The sequence below is a fragment of the Neltuma alba genome, unplaced genomic scaffold (assembly GCF_004799145.2).
Source record: "Neltuma alba isolate B1F8T4 unplaced genomic scaffold, ASM479914v2 tig00010062_pilon, whole genome shotgun sequence".
In the NCBI taxonomy this organism is placed as follows: domain Eukaryota; kingdom Viridiplantae; phylum Streptophyta; class Magnoliopsida; order Fabales; family Fabaceae; genus Neltuma; species Neltuma alba.
The window spans coordinates 325,898-343,628 of NW_021635021.1; positions in this window are offsets into that span (position 1 = coordinate 325,898).

The following is a 17,731-nucleotide window of genomic DNA, read 5'->3' on the forward strand; positions in this document are numbered from 1 at the left end:
TTTTTATTCATGCCATAGATGTTCTAATCAATTACATTGTATCATTGGCATCCATAAACATAACTTACATAATAGGAGAATTATATCTTATTCCTTAATCTCATTCATTAACATCAATAATTCTCTACTTTCTTCTCCTTCCTTCTCATGTCATTAATGCCCATCATTGATTAACCTAAATGGTTGGTTAGGGAGGGGTGAGATTTGAAAAAATCTCAGTAGCAAACAATATAGCATTAATCATGCTAGATGGATGCTAATGCATTACATGCAACTTGCTTATTCTCTTGTTATTTAGTGATACATTAGCATGCTTAATGCTACCTTCTTGATGCATGGCCATGAAGACATAATCTACTTATCATAAATAGTAATTATAAGAGCCAAAACATGCCATAACAACATTCAAACATCATGTACATATCAATACACAAGCATATAACATCAAGCAATGATAATAGGTAAGTTCACTACCTTGTACTTCAAGCTTTTCTTTTGCTTTTCCTTTGACTCCCTTGACCTCCCAACTATGAAAGCTTTTGGTCAACATCATCAAAAATCCTCTTGAATATTTTAAGGTCCTAAACATAACCATATTGATCACACAATCTATTAGGACTAAGAGATTATATAAAGTTTAAGACTAGCTCTCTTGAACTTAACCTTTTCTCTAAATTTTGGACTAATGTTTTAGCTTTGTAGCAATTGTTTCCTTAGGCCAATTCTACACAATTTTACCCAATAAATCTAAATATGAGCTTGGATTCATGAAAATCCAGCTCCTTCCCCAAAACCCAGTGTTGGGCGAATAGGGAGGTTTTGAAATCCAAAAATTCCAACTTTGATTCCAATGCTTCCAATACTTGTTCTTTAAGTTTGCTCTACATCATTTTCCATTTTAAATCCATTAGAAGCCTTAGAATCATCAAAATCACATCCTAAAGGGCATAAACAGATCTGGTTGAATAGCACACTTGGATTCTATAACATGCAATCTTCCAAATTTCAACATAATGCCACTTGAAACAACCTCTAATCAATGTGTTTTGACTAGATATAACATCAAAAGCATTCTCCCTTAACTCTAATATATTTTGGCTAGCACCTCTCCTTAGGGGAGACAACATTTTTCAACTGCTAAACTCTAGAAAATAGAGCATAGTACAAAGTAGAACAACCTACTAACCTTAGATCCAAGCTTGGTTGATCAAAGTAGGTGTCTTTTTCTTGATTATGCTTCAAGAATCAAAATGGCAAGAGTTTCCCCTAAGGTTCTCATCTATGAGAGGGAGGGGTTCTATTTCTAGCCAAAGCTTGGCCTTGAATGGACCAAAATGCTCTTGGGAGCTAATATAAAGTGTAAGGACAAACTTGGAACTTCAAATACACTTTTACATCATCATTGCATCATCTTCCTACAACATCCCTTACATCATCCTTCTAGAAAGGCTAGGTGTCAAAAATCTAGTAGAGAGGAAGGGAGAATGAATATTGACTATTAGATCAAAACTTAATCTCCAAGTTTTCTTCCAATTTACTTGGTCACATTTATTTGGCTTTCTTAATGGCCTTTTGGAGCTCAAAATATTCTTTGTTTACTCTATATATTCTTTTAATTCTAGAGAATATCTATAAATTTTCTCAAGCCATAACACTTCCTTTAAACCTCGCATAAAAGTCATTTACTAAAATACCCTTTTATCGGCATAATTGGTTTTATATTTTATTAAAGCCATTCCACTGGCCTTTTGGTAGTAGGACTAATTTTATAAATTACTAGAACCTTTTGACTATTTGACCACATTTTTTGGTACATTTTTTAGGTCTCTTGCTATTTCAAATAATTACCTCAAATATTGTACTTTTTACTGGTCGCAGTCTTATAAATTCCATTTAAGTTACCTTAGGGGTATTTTCATCATTTCTCTTCACAAAAGAATCTTAGGATTATATTTCCCTTTTTTTTTGAATTTTTTTGGGATTTTTTGTATACTTTTCATTTTTACCCCTTTTGACCGTAACTTTCTAAATTTACGACTTAGTCCCTACATAGACTTAACCTCATTAAAACATCTCTTTGAGGCTTCTAACTTAACTTTAGGCTTGTATCTAGCCTCTTTTCTCTTTCTGGGCCCTTGTGACTCTCCTAAAACCTCAACGTTACTTACATGTTTGCCTTCTAGTAACTTTCTTATTTTGCAGTTTAGCCCCTGAAACTACTTTGACTTTCCTTCTCATTTTTGGAACTTCTGTTGAAAGGGGTCTGGCAGCCTATCCAATTTAGTACTTCTAGACGCAAAAATTGGGATATCACAATTCTTTCGCTCTTTAAAGAAATTTTGTCCTCAAAATTTCAAGGCTAAACCTCTAGTTTGACTGTTATTGAGAGGTTACCCAAGAAAAATGTCCCTTATTCTTCCTTAACATTTTGCTAAACTTTGTGCATTTATGCCAAAGATGACCTACTTTTAGTATTTGCACAATTTTTATCTTACTTCCAGTGGTCATTCATCCTTGGATTTCTCTAGCTCAAGCATGTTTAATTAAAAAGTGCTGTCTGAAATGAGCCAGGTCATGATCCTGGAAGCATTGGGTAATGGTACCTTGGCACTTGAAAAGCTAGAATCCTAATATTCTACTATCTTAATCCTTCTTACCCTGTCTCGAAGGGTCTTTTCATTTTAAATTGTCGATTTTAATCTCACCTTGTGATTTTATCAACTATTCTAGCCTTATCTTTCCTTACTTAGCATGCCTGATTATATCCCAATCAGGACTTATAGCTCTACAACCTTAAACTTTAGCTTTCCTTTGTTGATAAGAAGAAAACTAAGCCTGACCTAATTGAAAACAGGGTTATCTGGGAAGAAGGGTACTCTCTCCGTATTAGTTATCTAACTAGAGAGGTTTTTGTCTCTTAAACTTATCCTTGGTTGCCATCTTCTCAGAGATATTGCACCTCTATTTTTATGGCTTTGTAACTTTCCTTTAGTTCTACTGTGACCATGAGATCTAACTATGATTTCGAGATCTGCTATGATCTCTCTGGATTCTGCTTTGGATCTAACTGTGATCCCTTATTGAACCATATTAACTTCAATTACTAGGTCTCCGGAAGAGTCTAGACCAAAGGACTAAGTTGTACAATACTTTGTCTCTACTTAGTTGGCAACTTGATTGATAATTCCCTAAGACTATTCACAGATATTGATATTGTCTTTATAAACCTTACTCATTCCTTCTATCAATTCCAGAATATCTCTGCTTACCTTAACTTCATCTTCTATTTGCTGAACTTGTTGTATTCTTACCGAAAATGGCTTACATTTCTAGCCTCTGCACACTTCTACATAACTTCCCAAGAGTCACCTATTGTTGGGCTTCTCTTGCTGAGTACGCTTAACTAAACAGTGCTGACAAGAATCTAAGACACTAATGCTGATAGGCTCGAACCTCGATACTTTACTGTCTTCTACCCTTCTTGTTCTATCTTTGTCGAGTCTTTTCAACTTACATTTTTGATTCTAGTCTCATCTTAGGGATCTGCCTATCAATACTTAGTCTGTCTCTGTATCACAAGGGGTTCTTCTTGTATTTTGAGCTAGCCTGAATGTCTCTTATTCGAGACTTATGGCTCTAACTCTTCTAACTCTGGCTTTCCTTTATTAGTCGGAAGAGAATCAATCTCAACCTAATCAATGATAAGGTTATCTAGAAGGAAGTCATGGGTACTCTCTATTACTGGTTTACCACTAAAGGAGGTTTTTATATCTCAAAGTCATCCTTGGTATTCATCTTCCTAAAGAGGTATTGTACTCTTACTCTTATGGCTCAGCCACTTTTCCTAAAGCTTGGTCTACTATGACCTTGGGAGCTACTATGCTCTACCATTAGACTCTTTAAGATCCATAGTGACCCTGAAATACTATCATCAGTCAGAGCCATATTAAGATCTCTGAGAGACTTTAGGCCAAAGGACTGAGAAATAAAATAAGTCACCTCTACTCAGTTGGTCACCTAACTAATAATTCCCCAAGACTATTCCAATAGCCAATATCATTCTCTTAGGCCTCATACTAAGCCTCAATTAATTCTCCAGGCTACTTATCTATCTCCTTAGGTGCCTAAGCTAATCTGTCTTAAGAGTTCTCTTACTCCTCTAGCTGCTCTTACTATCTCTAGTTAATTTAGAACGGTACAGGAAGAGGACTTATGCAACTTCTCTTTGCTCTATTTTACTTCTTAGTAGGAGTATTACTGTAACATGCATAATGCCTCGTATTTCAATGCAAGGAGTGAAAGCTCTTACTGGTTGCTTTGTTTATAGCGTGCCATCCAGACATCTTATCTCAACAAAAAGGAGCATCTCATCCTGTCTACACCTGATTCTGAGAGTTATAGGGAGAGGACTTATGAGGTTCTCTTCTTTCTACTTACTCTAATACTCTGCTAAGCTCAGGCACATTTAACCTTAGCTTTATTCTTGGTTAGTTATGCTCCCATTGAGTGAAGTCAACTTGCTTACCTTGGCTCGGCTGCTCTTCTCTATTCTCAATAGAGGACATGTCAATTTCGCTAAAGCAACATTAACTCCATCTCGACTACTTCCCTTTCTTGCTTGGATAGGGTATCTAGCTCTGTCTAGAGCGGTGCCAATTCTGACTCAGAGGATAAGTTCCCTAATTTCTCCAGGAAGACTCATGGCCAAGACCATATCCCCTGTAAAGGGTGCCTCTCAACCTAATCACAAGTGACTGAGTATCTCTCAACATTATTAGGAACATGCTTACTTCTTTCTGCTAGTTCTCTGCATAGCTATCTGTCTCATTCTCATCTCTTTCTCTTCTTCTTAATCCCTAAGAAATTTCACTAGGGTTATCCATCTTAAGTCTACTATCTTCAAGTTCCTATTTATCTATTCAAAGACTTGAGATAGCTACTCTATCAAGGTGCCTTAGCCCTTACCAGGCTGTGTGAGTTTGTCAAACTTGGGTTGCCACTATACCCTCTTATTAGTGTACAGACTTAAACCCTTAACTATCCTGTCTACCTCTTAGTCCTTACTCTTCCTCTAGAGGTGAGTCTAATAACTTTAAATAGTGGCTACCTTCCTTACCGTATGATTTTTTATCATCACTTGATCTGTACTTTTCTAACTAAGGATTCAAACTTCACCTTTTAATGATCCTCAATACTTATTTTTACCAGAGCATTCACATCTAATCCATAACCTTAGTTAGACCATGAACAAGTAACCCATTACTAGTTTCTGACCTAAACTGGGCTTTTTCAAAACCTTTGCGTACTCTGTTTCATAAGTAGATAGTTCCTTTCCCTATGCCAGAACTTTTGCTCTGATACTAAAAATTAAAACATCCTTATTTTTACCCCTCAGAGTATGTGTTTGGAAGCAAAATAGAACACTTAGATCATGACTTAAATCTAAAAATTAAAATTTTCCTTTAAGTCCTCAGGTTACTGTTCACTGTACAACTTTCAGATTACAAGTCCAACTTTGCATCATTCTAATCAATTACATTGTATCATTGGCATCCATAAACATAATTTATATAATAGGAATTATACCTTAATCTTTAATCTTAAATAATTCTCTACTTTCTTCTCCTTCCTTTTCATGCCATTAATGCCCATCATTGATTAACCTAAATGGTTGGTTAGGGAGGGGTGAGATTCAGGGAAATCTCAGTAGCAAACAATACCACATTAATCATGCTAGATGGATGCTAATGCATTATATGCTACTTGCTTATTCTCTTGTTAATTAGTGACATATTAGCATGTTTAATGCTACCTTCTTGATGTACGACCATGGAGACATAATTACTCATCATAAATAGCAATTATAGTAGCCAAAACATGCCACAATAACATTCAAATATCATGTACATATCAATACACAAGTATACAACATCAAGCAATGATAATAGGTAAGTTCACTACCTTATACTTTAAGCTTTTCTCTTGCTTTTCCTTTGACTCCCTTGACTTCCCAACTATGAAAACTTTCGATTAACATCATCAAATATCCTCTTGGATGTTACAAGATCCTAAACATAACCATATTGATCACACAATCTGTAACATCCAGACTTTTGGGCCTAGAAGCATCAAAAGTAGTCTGAATTGGATAGGCTACCAGACCCCTTTTGAGTAGAAGTCTCAAAGATGAGAAAGGAAGTCAAAGCAGTTTCAGGGACTAAACTGTAAAATAAAAGTTTTTCAGGGGCTTCAGTATAATCAAGGTCAGAGACTCCAATAAAGTCTCGAGGGCCTAGAAAGAGAAAAGAGACTAGACACAGGCCAAAGGTTAAGTTAGAAACCTTAAAGAGAGGATTATATGAAGTTAAGTCCAAGCAGGGACTAAAATGTAAATTCCGAAAGTTATGACCAACAGGGGTAAAAATGGAAGAGGGTATAGAAAATTCTAAGAAAAATCTCAGAAAATAGGAAATAATATTCTAAGACTCTTCTGGGAAGAGAAATGACAAAAATACCCCTGAGGCAGCTTAAATGGAATTTATGAGGTTATGGCCAGTAAAAAGTATACCATTTGAGGTAATTATTTAAAATAGCAAGAGACCTAAAAAATGTATACAAAAATGAGATTAAATGGTTGGAAGGTTGTACTAATTTATAAAATTAGTCCCGCAACCAAAAGGCCAGTGGAGTGGCTTTAATAAATTAAAGAGCCGGTTTTACCGATAAAAGGGTATTTTAGTAAACAACTTTTATACAAGGCTTAAAGGAAGTGTTATGGCCTGAGAAAATTCATAGGTATTCTCTAGGATGAAGGGGAATTTATGGAGTAGACAGAAGAATTTTCTGAACCCCGGAAGGCCATAAAGAAAGCCGGAGAAACGTGGGCCAAGTAAATTCGGAGGAAGCTTATGAAACAAGTTTGATCCAATGGCTAGGATTTGATCTCCCTTTTCCTCCACCACTTTTATGACACTTGGCACCTTCTAGAAGAATTAGGTAAGCATGATGTAATAAGGTGATGCAATGATGATGCAAAAGTCCACTTGAACTTCCAAAATTGCCCTTACTCCTTCTTCTAGCTACCAAGGGCGTTTTGGTCCATTCAAGCTAACTTTCTGGCTATAAATAGGCACTCTCCATCCCCCCATTTCGGCCAAGCTGATGAACATAAGGGGAAACTCTTGCAATTTTGATTCTTGAAGCTTAAATCAAGAGGAAGACACCTACTTTGATCAACCGAGTTTAGATCTGAGGTTAGCAAGTTGTTCCCTCTTGTTTATTGCTTTGAATCTTTGGTTTTATGGTTAAAAAAATGTGAGATCCCCTAAGAGGAGGTGCTGGCCGAATTGACATAAGCTTAGGGGAGGATGAATTTGATGTTAGATCTAGCTAAAACACATGGATTAAAGGTTATATCAAGTGGATCTATGTGGAAATTGGAAGAATTATGTGCTGATTTGATGCCTATTTCGAATTAGTTACTGTACGTATCTGATTCTCAAATTTTTCATGCTTAAAGTACACTCTGTGAGCTTTAAATCCATGGGTAGAACACTCCATTTGGATATGTGTACAATTTATGGTGATTTTTCAAAGTTAGGGTTTGAAATCTGGAAACAGTGTTGAACTTTTGGGAGATTGTCGAGTTCCGTACAATTATGGTACTGTTCGGCGTAGAATTGGTTCTTGAAACTATTTTTCCTTTAAATTCAACTTAATTAGCTTTCAGTGAGACTTGGAAGCACTCAATTTTTATTTTTCTAGATTTAATTATGAATTTTCAAAGTTGAGCAAAAAAATTCTAGAGATTCTGCGTGAACAGTACCTGCGAACCAAAATTTCCAGATTTGATCTTCTTGAATCTAAGGCCATCTAAACTTGTCCTAATTGACAAGAAATGGATCTTAAGGATGGAAAATGATAAGATTTATGTTAGAGAAGTTAGAAAGAAAACCCTAAGAGCAAGAGAAAGGGTTGAGGTTCAAGAGAGCTAGCTTTGAACTTTATGTAATCTAGTGGTCCTAATAGATTGTATGATCATTATGACTATGTTTAGGACCTTTGGAACATCCAAGAGGATGTTTGATGATGTTGACTGAAAGCTAACATGGTTGGAAAGTCAAGAGAGTCAAAGGAAAAGTAAGAGGAAGGCTTGAGGTGCAAGGTAGTGAACTTACCTATTGTCATTGCTTGATGTTGTATGCTTGTGTGTTGCCGTGTAGATGTTATTGAATGTTATTGTGACATGTTTTAGCTACTGTAATTGCTATTCATGATGAGTAGATTATGTCTCCATGGCCATGCATCAAGAAGTTAGCTTTGAGTATGCTAGTATGTCACTAATTAACAAGAGAATAAACAAGTTGCGTGTAGTGCATTAGCATCCATCTAGCATGATTATGTGGTATTGTTTGCTACTGAGATTCCCCCGAATCTCACTCCCTCCCTAACCAACCATTTAGGTCAATCAATAATGGGCACTAATGGCATGAGAAGCAAGGAGAAGAAGTGGAGAATTATTAATGCAAATGAATGATATTAATATTCAATGTATAATTCTCCTATGCTGTAAGTTATGTGATGAATGCCATTAATTCAATGTATATGCTTAGGATGTTTATGGCATGAATGAAAGTATATGAGTATGAATGAGAAAGATTAAGCCCATGCTATGTATGTCAAAGAAATAAAAAGAATTAAAGTAAGGAGATATTAAAGGATAAAACATAGGTCCTGAAGCAGTTAGTTTTGGGCTTCAGTTTGACCTATCAAATGAATGAGTTAAATCACGAGATTTGGCAGACTTATAATGCACATCCCAATCTTCAAAATGAGTGGTAAATCACCTCATTTGGATGTGTATACAAAGAGATATGAGTTTTCAAAGTTAAGGCGTAGAATCTGGAGAGTCCAGATTTTACCAAACGAATAGTAATCTTAATCCGATAAACTATACGTTTTCAGTGAGGATGAGTTCAGTTGAATATTTTTCCCTTAAAGAGCATTGAAATAGCTTTCTGTAGAATTTTGGAACACCTCCATACGATTTTTCTAGAATTAGTTATGATTTTTCAAAGTTGGACCTGTAATCTGAAAACTGGACAGTGAACAGTAATATTCCGAAAATTAACGTCCAAATTGAAATTTTTAAGTTTAAGACCATCCAAAGTGGTCTAGAATGGGTCTAAATGAATGCTAAGGTACTATATAAGTAAGGTGTGACACAATCCATTGGGACTAAGGGAGATTACATAAAGTTCAAGACTAACTCTCTTAAACTTAACCTTTTCTTTAAATTTTAGATTAATGTTCTAGCTTTGCAACAATTATTCTCTTAGGCCAATCCTACACAATTTTGTCCAAGAAATCCAAATATGAGCTTGGATTCATGAAAATCCAACTCCTTCCCTAAATAGGGGGTTTTGAAATAAAAAAATTCTCACTTTGATTCCAATGCTTCCAATGCTTGTTCTTTAGATTTACCCCACACTATTTTCCATTTTAAATTCATTGGAAGCCTTAGAATAATCAAAATTAGATCCTAAGGGGCATAAACAGGTCTTCCCGAACAGCACACTTGGATTCCATAACATGCAATCTTTCAAATTTCAACATAATACCACTTGAAACAACCTCTAATTAATGGATTTTAACTAGATATAACATCAAAATCATCCTCCCTTAACTCTAATATATTTTGGCCAGCACTTCTCCTTAGGAGAGACAACATTTTTCAACTACCAAACTCAAGAAAACAAATTATAATACAAAGTAGAACAACCTACTAACCTTGGATCCAAGCTTGGTTGATCAAAGCAGGTGTCTTCCTCTTGATTATACTTAAAGAATCAAAATGGCAAGAGTTTCCTCTAAGGTTCTCATCTTGGTCAAAAATGTGAGGGGTAAAGGTTCTATTTATAGACAAAACTTGACCTTGAATAGACCAAAATGCCCTTAGGAGCTAATAGAAAGTGTAAGGGCAAACTTGGAACCTCAAGTGCACTTTTTGCATCATCTTCTTGCATCATCCTTTGCATCATCCTTCTAGAAGGGCTAGGTGTCAAAAATCTAGTGGAGAGGAAGGGAGAATGAATCTTGACTATTGGATCAAAACTTAATCTCCAAGTTTCCTTTCAATTTACTTAGCTCATTTATGTGGCTTTCTTAATGGCCTTTTGGAGCTCAAAAAAATCTTCTGTTTGCTCTATAAATTTCTTTTAATTATAAAGAATATCTATGAATTTTCTCAAGCCATAACACTTTTTTAAACCTTGCATAAAAATCATTTACTAAAATATCCTTTTATTAGCATAATGGGCTTTATATTTTATTAAAGCCATTCCACTAGCCTTCTGGTAGTAGGACTAATTTTATAAATTAGTACAATCGTTTAATTATTTAACCTTATTTTTACGTACATTTTTGACATCTCTTGCTATTTCAAATAATTACCTTAAATAGTGACTTTTTACCAGTCATAATCCTATAAATTCCATTTAAGTTACCTGAGGGATATTTCCATCATTTCTTTCCACAAAAGAGTTTTAAGATAATATTTTCTATTTTCCTAGGATTTTTTGTATACTTTCTATTTTTATCCTTTTTGGTTGGAACTTTCTGAATTTATGATTTAGTCACTACTTAGACTTAACCTCATAAAACCATCTCTTTGAGGCTTCTGACTTAACCTTTGGCCTGTATTTAACTTCTTTTCTCTCTTTAGGCTCTTGAGACTCTTATGGAATCTCAATGTTACTTACACGTTTGTGCCCTAGTAACTTTTTTTCTTTACTGTTTAGTTCCTAAAACTACTTTGACTTACTTTCTCATTTTCGGGACTTTTGCTAAAAAAGGTCTAGTAGCTTATCCAATTTAGGCTAATTCTGGTACTTTTAGGCTCAAAAGTTGGGATGTTACACTCTTTTAGATGAAACTACCATTAACATACTCAAACATGATTCAACCACATATCACAGTATTTAATAGGTAATCCTTAATAATTTACAACCCTTAAGGATCATCCAAACACATATCTAAACATATTACAAAACTTGTACATCATGTTCAACATAATTTCATGTAAATTTCATAACATTCTTTTTCATGGAGGCATCACTTCCTTGCCCTTAGTCATACCACTTGTTTGCCCTATTAGTGTTATTTAAACATAGAGAGGAATGAGATTTTATAGAAATCTCAGTGGTAAAGGGATTACAACAACAATATTAAACATGCAAGATATATTACAATCAATTCCATAAAACATTTCTTTACCCGTTTGCCACATAAAAACCATATCAAATCATTCCAAATCAATATATTAATGCATCTTGCCAAGACATAACATGTAAACAAATCAAACACACTGCCATTAAACAATTTCAAATACCATACGGCATATATTCAAAGAATCATATTATGTAATAATCAAGCAAGTCAATATTAAAATTCTAAATTCCATGCTACCTCTTTGAGTCCAATTACATGGCCTCTTCTGTAAGTCCTTGGGCTTCCAATTGCTTGCTAAAATAACCTATCAAACAACAAGAATGATAGTGTTCCAAATCAATCATACCATTCATTACATAATTCTTTCTAAAACCTACCCTCTTGGCTGAATTCATACCTTAAGGTTCAAAGTTTTATTTTTAATTTTAATGCTTCCAAACTTATGTTCTCCATGTATCCCTACACAAAATCACCTTCTAAATCCATTGAAAACATCAAAACAACAAAAACCAAACCCTAGGGTATCCACTTCTATTTAGCCAAATAGTATGCATATTAGGGTTAAGATTTTTATTGTTGATTCCAATGCTTTTAAACAATTTCTCTTGGTGCTTTTCCACACAAAAACACTTTCTAAATTTATTGAAATCATCAAATTAAACTAAAACAATCTCTAACCTAAAGAGTTAAGCTTGGCTGAATTGCTCTCTAATTAGGGAACTTGGAGTTTCTTCTAAAAATCAATCAAAACATCAACTAAGCAAGCCAATTTAAGCTCTAAATCATCGTTCCCTAATCATTCCTCAATATTTCAAAATTTTGGACAGCATGTACCTTAGGATTTTTGTCACCAAATTCCACTTGAAATTAGCTAGAAACATAGTCAAATAAAAGTTCTTACATACCTTGATTAATCCTCGATTCTTGCTTGATAATTCCTTAATGTTTTCGGCGTGTTCTTTGCCCTTCAAGACCAGTTTTTTTGTACCAAAACCTTCCCCCCTTTAAAATGCCAAAATGACCAAATTGAAGAGCATCGAAGGGGGTATATATAGGCCAAGATTTTTTCCTTTTTGCCCTCCAAGTGTCCATAAAAAAATCTTGATGAAAAGGCCATGTGTCCCCTTTAATAAGCTATAGAAAATTTGGTGGAGCCAAGTGTCCCAAGGTGTCATGATGTTTAGGATAAAATCATTTGTTAATTTGTAATATTTTATTCCTTAATCTCACATGCTACTTGGGCCACAAATTTTTGGACATTTTTTGGCCTAAAATCATGCCCAATAGGCTAGAGAAATAAGGAAGGAATACTACCTTTCATCTCAAAACATTTTTCCATCCGCTTTCGTCATATCAGCTAAAATTTTTGTCTAATTTTCAATAATATTTCTGAACCTCTAAAAATTCATTTTGCCCATCTTAAATCATATTTTAATATAGGAATGTCTCTTAAATTTTTCTAAAATTTATTTCAACCTCTAACTATCTACATTGAATTTTCTCTGAAATAAGGCTTTATCGATAAAATTTTAACAATAAATATTCTAAAATTAATCCCTTCACTTTTAGGGCCTGAAAATAATTTCATAAGCTCAAATAAATCTTCAAATAACTTTTTTATATTTTTTTAGAATTATTGAGGCCTCTACATATTTAAAATAATTGTTTTCTGTTAATTTTTCATAGTTTTACCGAAAAAACTTCTGTTTACAAAAAAGTTCTGTAATAAATTATTTTCATACTATGTCTACCTTTAAGGCTTCAAATATGATTCCAAATCCTTTAACTTACCTTTTTACCATTTTTGGAATTTTTTTTGGAATTTTTTCTCATTTTTTCCATTTTGCTCTTATTGGACTGATAATTTCAAAAATTTCAGTCCGGATAAGAGTTAGATCTCAACTCAAAAGTTTTTTTGGCTGCGAATCTACTTTACTACTTGACCCTTTGTCTAATTTGTTATTCACATTCCCAAGGTTAAAATTGGTGGGATATGACATTTCTCCCCCTTTAAAATAAATTTTATCTTTGAAATTTGAAACGTACCTTAGGTGATGAGCTCTGGATAGCTACTCTTTATTTTGTCCTCCTTCTCCCAGGTTCCTCTTTTTGTGTTAGATCCTTCCAGATTACCTTTACTACTGAAATTGACTTGTTTCACAATTGCTTAATCTTCCAATCCATAATTCTTTGTAGTCATACATCAAATATTAAGTCGTCTTGTAGTGCGATATCATCGTACTCTATAATGAGTAGGATCTAGTTGATACTTCTTTAACAAGGAAACATGGAAGAAGCTATGTATCTGACTTAGATTAGGGGGTAAGGTTGATCAATAAGCTATCAGTCTAACTTTTGACAGAATTTGGAAGGGTCTGATGTATTTTGGCATCAACTTCTTTGTCTTGAGGGTTTGACCCACTCCTGTAGTTGGAGATACTTTCAGAAAAATATGATCCTCAACAACAAGCTCTAATAGTTTTCTTCTTACATCCGCATAACTTTTTCATTTGCTTTGTGCCGTTAGCAACCTCTGTCGAATCATCTTTTATTTGCTCTAAGGTTTGATCCACCATTTTCGGACCATAAACTTTCTTTTATTCAATTCAGTCCACTATAGTGGTGATCGACACTTTCTACCATATAAGGCTTCATATGGAGTCATTTATATACTAGAATGATAGCTATTGTTATGAGCAAACTTTGCCAACAGTAAGTATTCATCTAGTTTCATTTAAAATTTAATACACGGCCTCATAGTATATCTTCTAATATCTGAATAGTCTGCTCCATCTATCATTTACACAAGCATGGCTCTCACCTTTAAGTACTTTATCATCATTTCTCGTACTCTTCTTATTACTTGGGCATATTCTCTCATGATAATGCCAAAATAGTATACCTATCTTTATGGTATTTTGCTACCTTTATCAGGTGTTTTGGCATATTCTACTATTCTTCTCTTTACCTCAAGGATCTATCTCCTTTCTTTTACATTCTTATTTCATATTTAGCTTGCCTGAATACACACCGTCTATGACTTATAGCTCTCGGTTCTTTTAGCTCTTACTTCCTCACTTTCCTTTATTGTCTAGAATAGAATTAAGCTCTCGGTCTAATCAAGAATAATAGTATCTGTGAAAATGTCAAGGATACTCTCTCGGTACTAGCTAATCATCCTAATAAGGCTTTCATATCTTAACTCATCCTTGGTCATCTCATTCTCGTGCCCCAAAGAGGTATTACCCTCATGGTTTAGCAATTTCCCTTTAGGTTTGGGTCTACTGCGACCTTGGGAGCTACTAGTGTCACATCCCAACTTTTAGACCTGGAAGCTCAGAAAGTAGCTTAAAGAAGGTAGGCTACCAAGCCTTTTTGAGCAAAAATCCCAAAGATGTGAAAGGAAGCTAGAACGGGAATAGGGACTAAACTGCAAAAGTGTAAATAAAGTTAGGGACTCTAGAAGAGTCTTAAGGGGCTCAAAAAGGGAAAATAAGTTAGGTATAGGCTTAAGGTTGAGGTTTAGGCCTCAAAGTGATGATTCATGAAGTTGAACGTGACAGGGGCAAAACCGTAATTTCAGAAAGTTATGGGTAAATAAGAGTAATTATGAAAACTATGCAGAAAATTCCAAAAAAAATCTTAGAAAATGAGAAATAAGGTATGAAGGCTCATTGAAGGTTCAAAATGATAAAAATAGCCCTACAGTAACTTCAATGGAATTTTACGATAAATAGCCCAATTTGAGGTATTCACATAGATGCAATTATTTGGATAGTAAGCAGACCTAAAAAATATACACAAAAATGAGTTAATTAGTTAAAAGGTTGTACTAATTTATAAAATTACTCCCCTCCCAGAAGGACAATAGAATGGCTTTAATAAAATATAAAGCCTGATTATGCTACTAAAGGGCATTTTAAAGAATGATTTTTAAGTGGTTCCTACAAGATGAGTTATGGCTTGAGAAAATTCACAGATTTTTTCTAAAAGTAAAAAGAACTTTTAGAATAGATAGAATAATTTTTAGAGTTTTAAAAATCCATAAAAAAACCCTGACAAATGAGAGCCAAGTAAATAGAGGAAAATATCTAAAGAAGAGATAAAGGCATTTAAGGCTCGTCAATGCACCATATGGGGTAATTATGGTACCATGTGAAGACATTAAGAAGGAGAGAAGAGGTAGTAGAATAAAATAAAAGTGATGTGACAAATATTTCAGTCCTCTAAGAGACAGGGATTGAGAAAAAGGGACTGGTAAAGTATATCCTTTTTTTTTTTTACTTGGCTCAGAAGATGCAACTTGTCAAGCCATGAATGGAAAAGATTAAGATGCTACTTGTCAAGCCAAGAATGGAGAGAATTTGGCTTTGGTAAATCATGTTAGTTTGGATTTATTTCAAGGATAGAAATTAACCTAGAAGCCATGACAATTGACACATAAGCATTGTAAATAGTGTGAACTTGGCTGGCAAACAATTAAGGCTTGGCTTATAAATAGCCATTTCCCTCCCTCACAAGCTCATATTTTCAGCCAACAAGAGGAAACCATCTACTTTGATCACATTAGCTTGGATACAAGGTTAGTATTTTGCTTTGTATTCTTGAGTTTGGTGGTTGTAAAATGTGGATTCCCCCCAGGGGAAGTGTTGGCCAAAATTGATTAAAATAAGGGAAGATCATTTTGATGTTAAATCTAGTTGAAAGGCATTGGTTATAGCTTTTTTCATGGTATTGTATTGAAATTTGAAAGATTGTATGATATGGTTATTGTGGGTGTTGTTCGGCCTTAATAGGTTTGATACCTTAGGATATGATTTTGATGATTCTAGGGCTTCCAAGGGATTTAGAATGGAAAATTATGTGGAAACAAGTTGAGAAAGTGAAGTTGGAAGTATTACAATTAAAAGTGGAATTTTAGGAATTCCAAGGGTACCTCTCGGCTTATGCAGGAACCAAGGGAAGGAATCTAAGTTTCATTAATCCAAGCTCATATTTCGATTCTTTAGGCAAAATTGTGTGGGATTGGCCTAAAGGAATAATTGTTACAAAACTAGAATACTAATCCTAAAATCAAGAGAAAAAGGGTTAGGTTAAAGAGGCCTAGTTAGGCATATGGTGTAGATTCAGGGCCCTAATAAGTTATGTGATCAATATGGCTGTGATTAGGGCTTATAGACATCTAAGAGGAGGTTTGGATGTGTCACATCCCAAATTTTTGGCTTAGATAAAATAGCATAAAGAAGGTAGGCTATTAAGCCCCTTGAGCAGAAGTCCCAAAGATATAAAAGGAAGCTAGAATGAGAATGAGGACTAAACTGTAAAGTAAAAGGTTTCAGGGACTGAAGTGTAATCAAAGCTAGAGACTCCAGTAAAGTCTCAAGGGCCCAGAAAGAGAAAAGAGGCTAGAAACAAGCCAAGGGTTAAGTTAGAAATCTCAAAGAGATGGTTTTATGAAGTTAAGTCCAGCAAGGACTAAACTATAAATTCAGAAAGTTATAGCCAACAGGAGTAAAAATGGAAAGTATACAGGTAGTTCTAGGAAAAATCCTTGAAAATAGAAAATAATATTCTAAGACTCTTTTGTAAAGAGAAATGATGAAAATACCCTTGAGGCAGCTTAAATGGAATTTATAAGGTTATAGCCAGTAAAAAGTACATTGTTTGAGGTAATTATTTAAAAAAGCAAGAGACCTCAAAAATATACGTAAAAATGAGGTAAAATGATTGAAAGGTTGTACTAATTCATAAAATTAGTTCCGCAACCAAAAGGTCAGTGGAATAGCTTTAATAAATTAAAAAGCCATTTATGCTGATAAAAGGGCATTTTAGTAAATGAGTTTTATGCAAGGCCTAAAGGAAGTGTTATAGCCTGAGAAAATTTATAGATATTTTCTAGAATAAAAGAAGATTTATGGAGCAGATAGAAGAATTTTTCTGAGATCCGAAGGCCTTCAAGAAAGCTAGAGAAACATGGACTAAGTAAATTAGGAGGAAACTTAAGGATTAAGTTTTGATCTAATGGCTAGGATTCAATTTCCCTTCTCCTTCACCAAATTTGTGACATTTGGCACCTTCTAGAAGAATGATGTAGGGATGATGCAAGAAGGTGATGCAATGATGATGTAAAAATCCACTTGGACTTCCAAGTTTGCCCTTACTTTTTCTATTAGCCACTAAGGCCATTTTAGTCCATTCAAGCCAAAAATTTTGGCTATAAATAGACACTTCCTCCCTTCCATTTCGGCCAACATGAGAATACTAGGGGAGACTCTTGCAATTTTATTTCTTGAAGCATAATCAAGAGGAAGACACCTATCTTTGATCAATCAAGCTTGGATCTAAGGTTAGTAGGTTGTTCTATGTTATTTCTTGCTTTGTTTCCTTAAGCTGGACAGTTGAAAAATCTGTTATTCTCTCTTAAATGTTTCTAGCCAAAATGTACAAGGTTAGGGGATGGAATTTTTGATGTTATATCTTGTTAAAACATAATGGTTCAAGG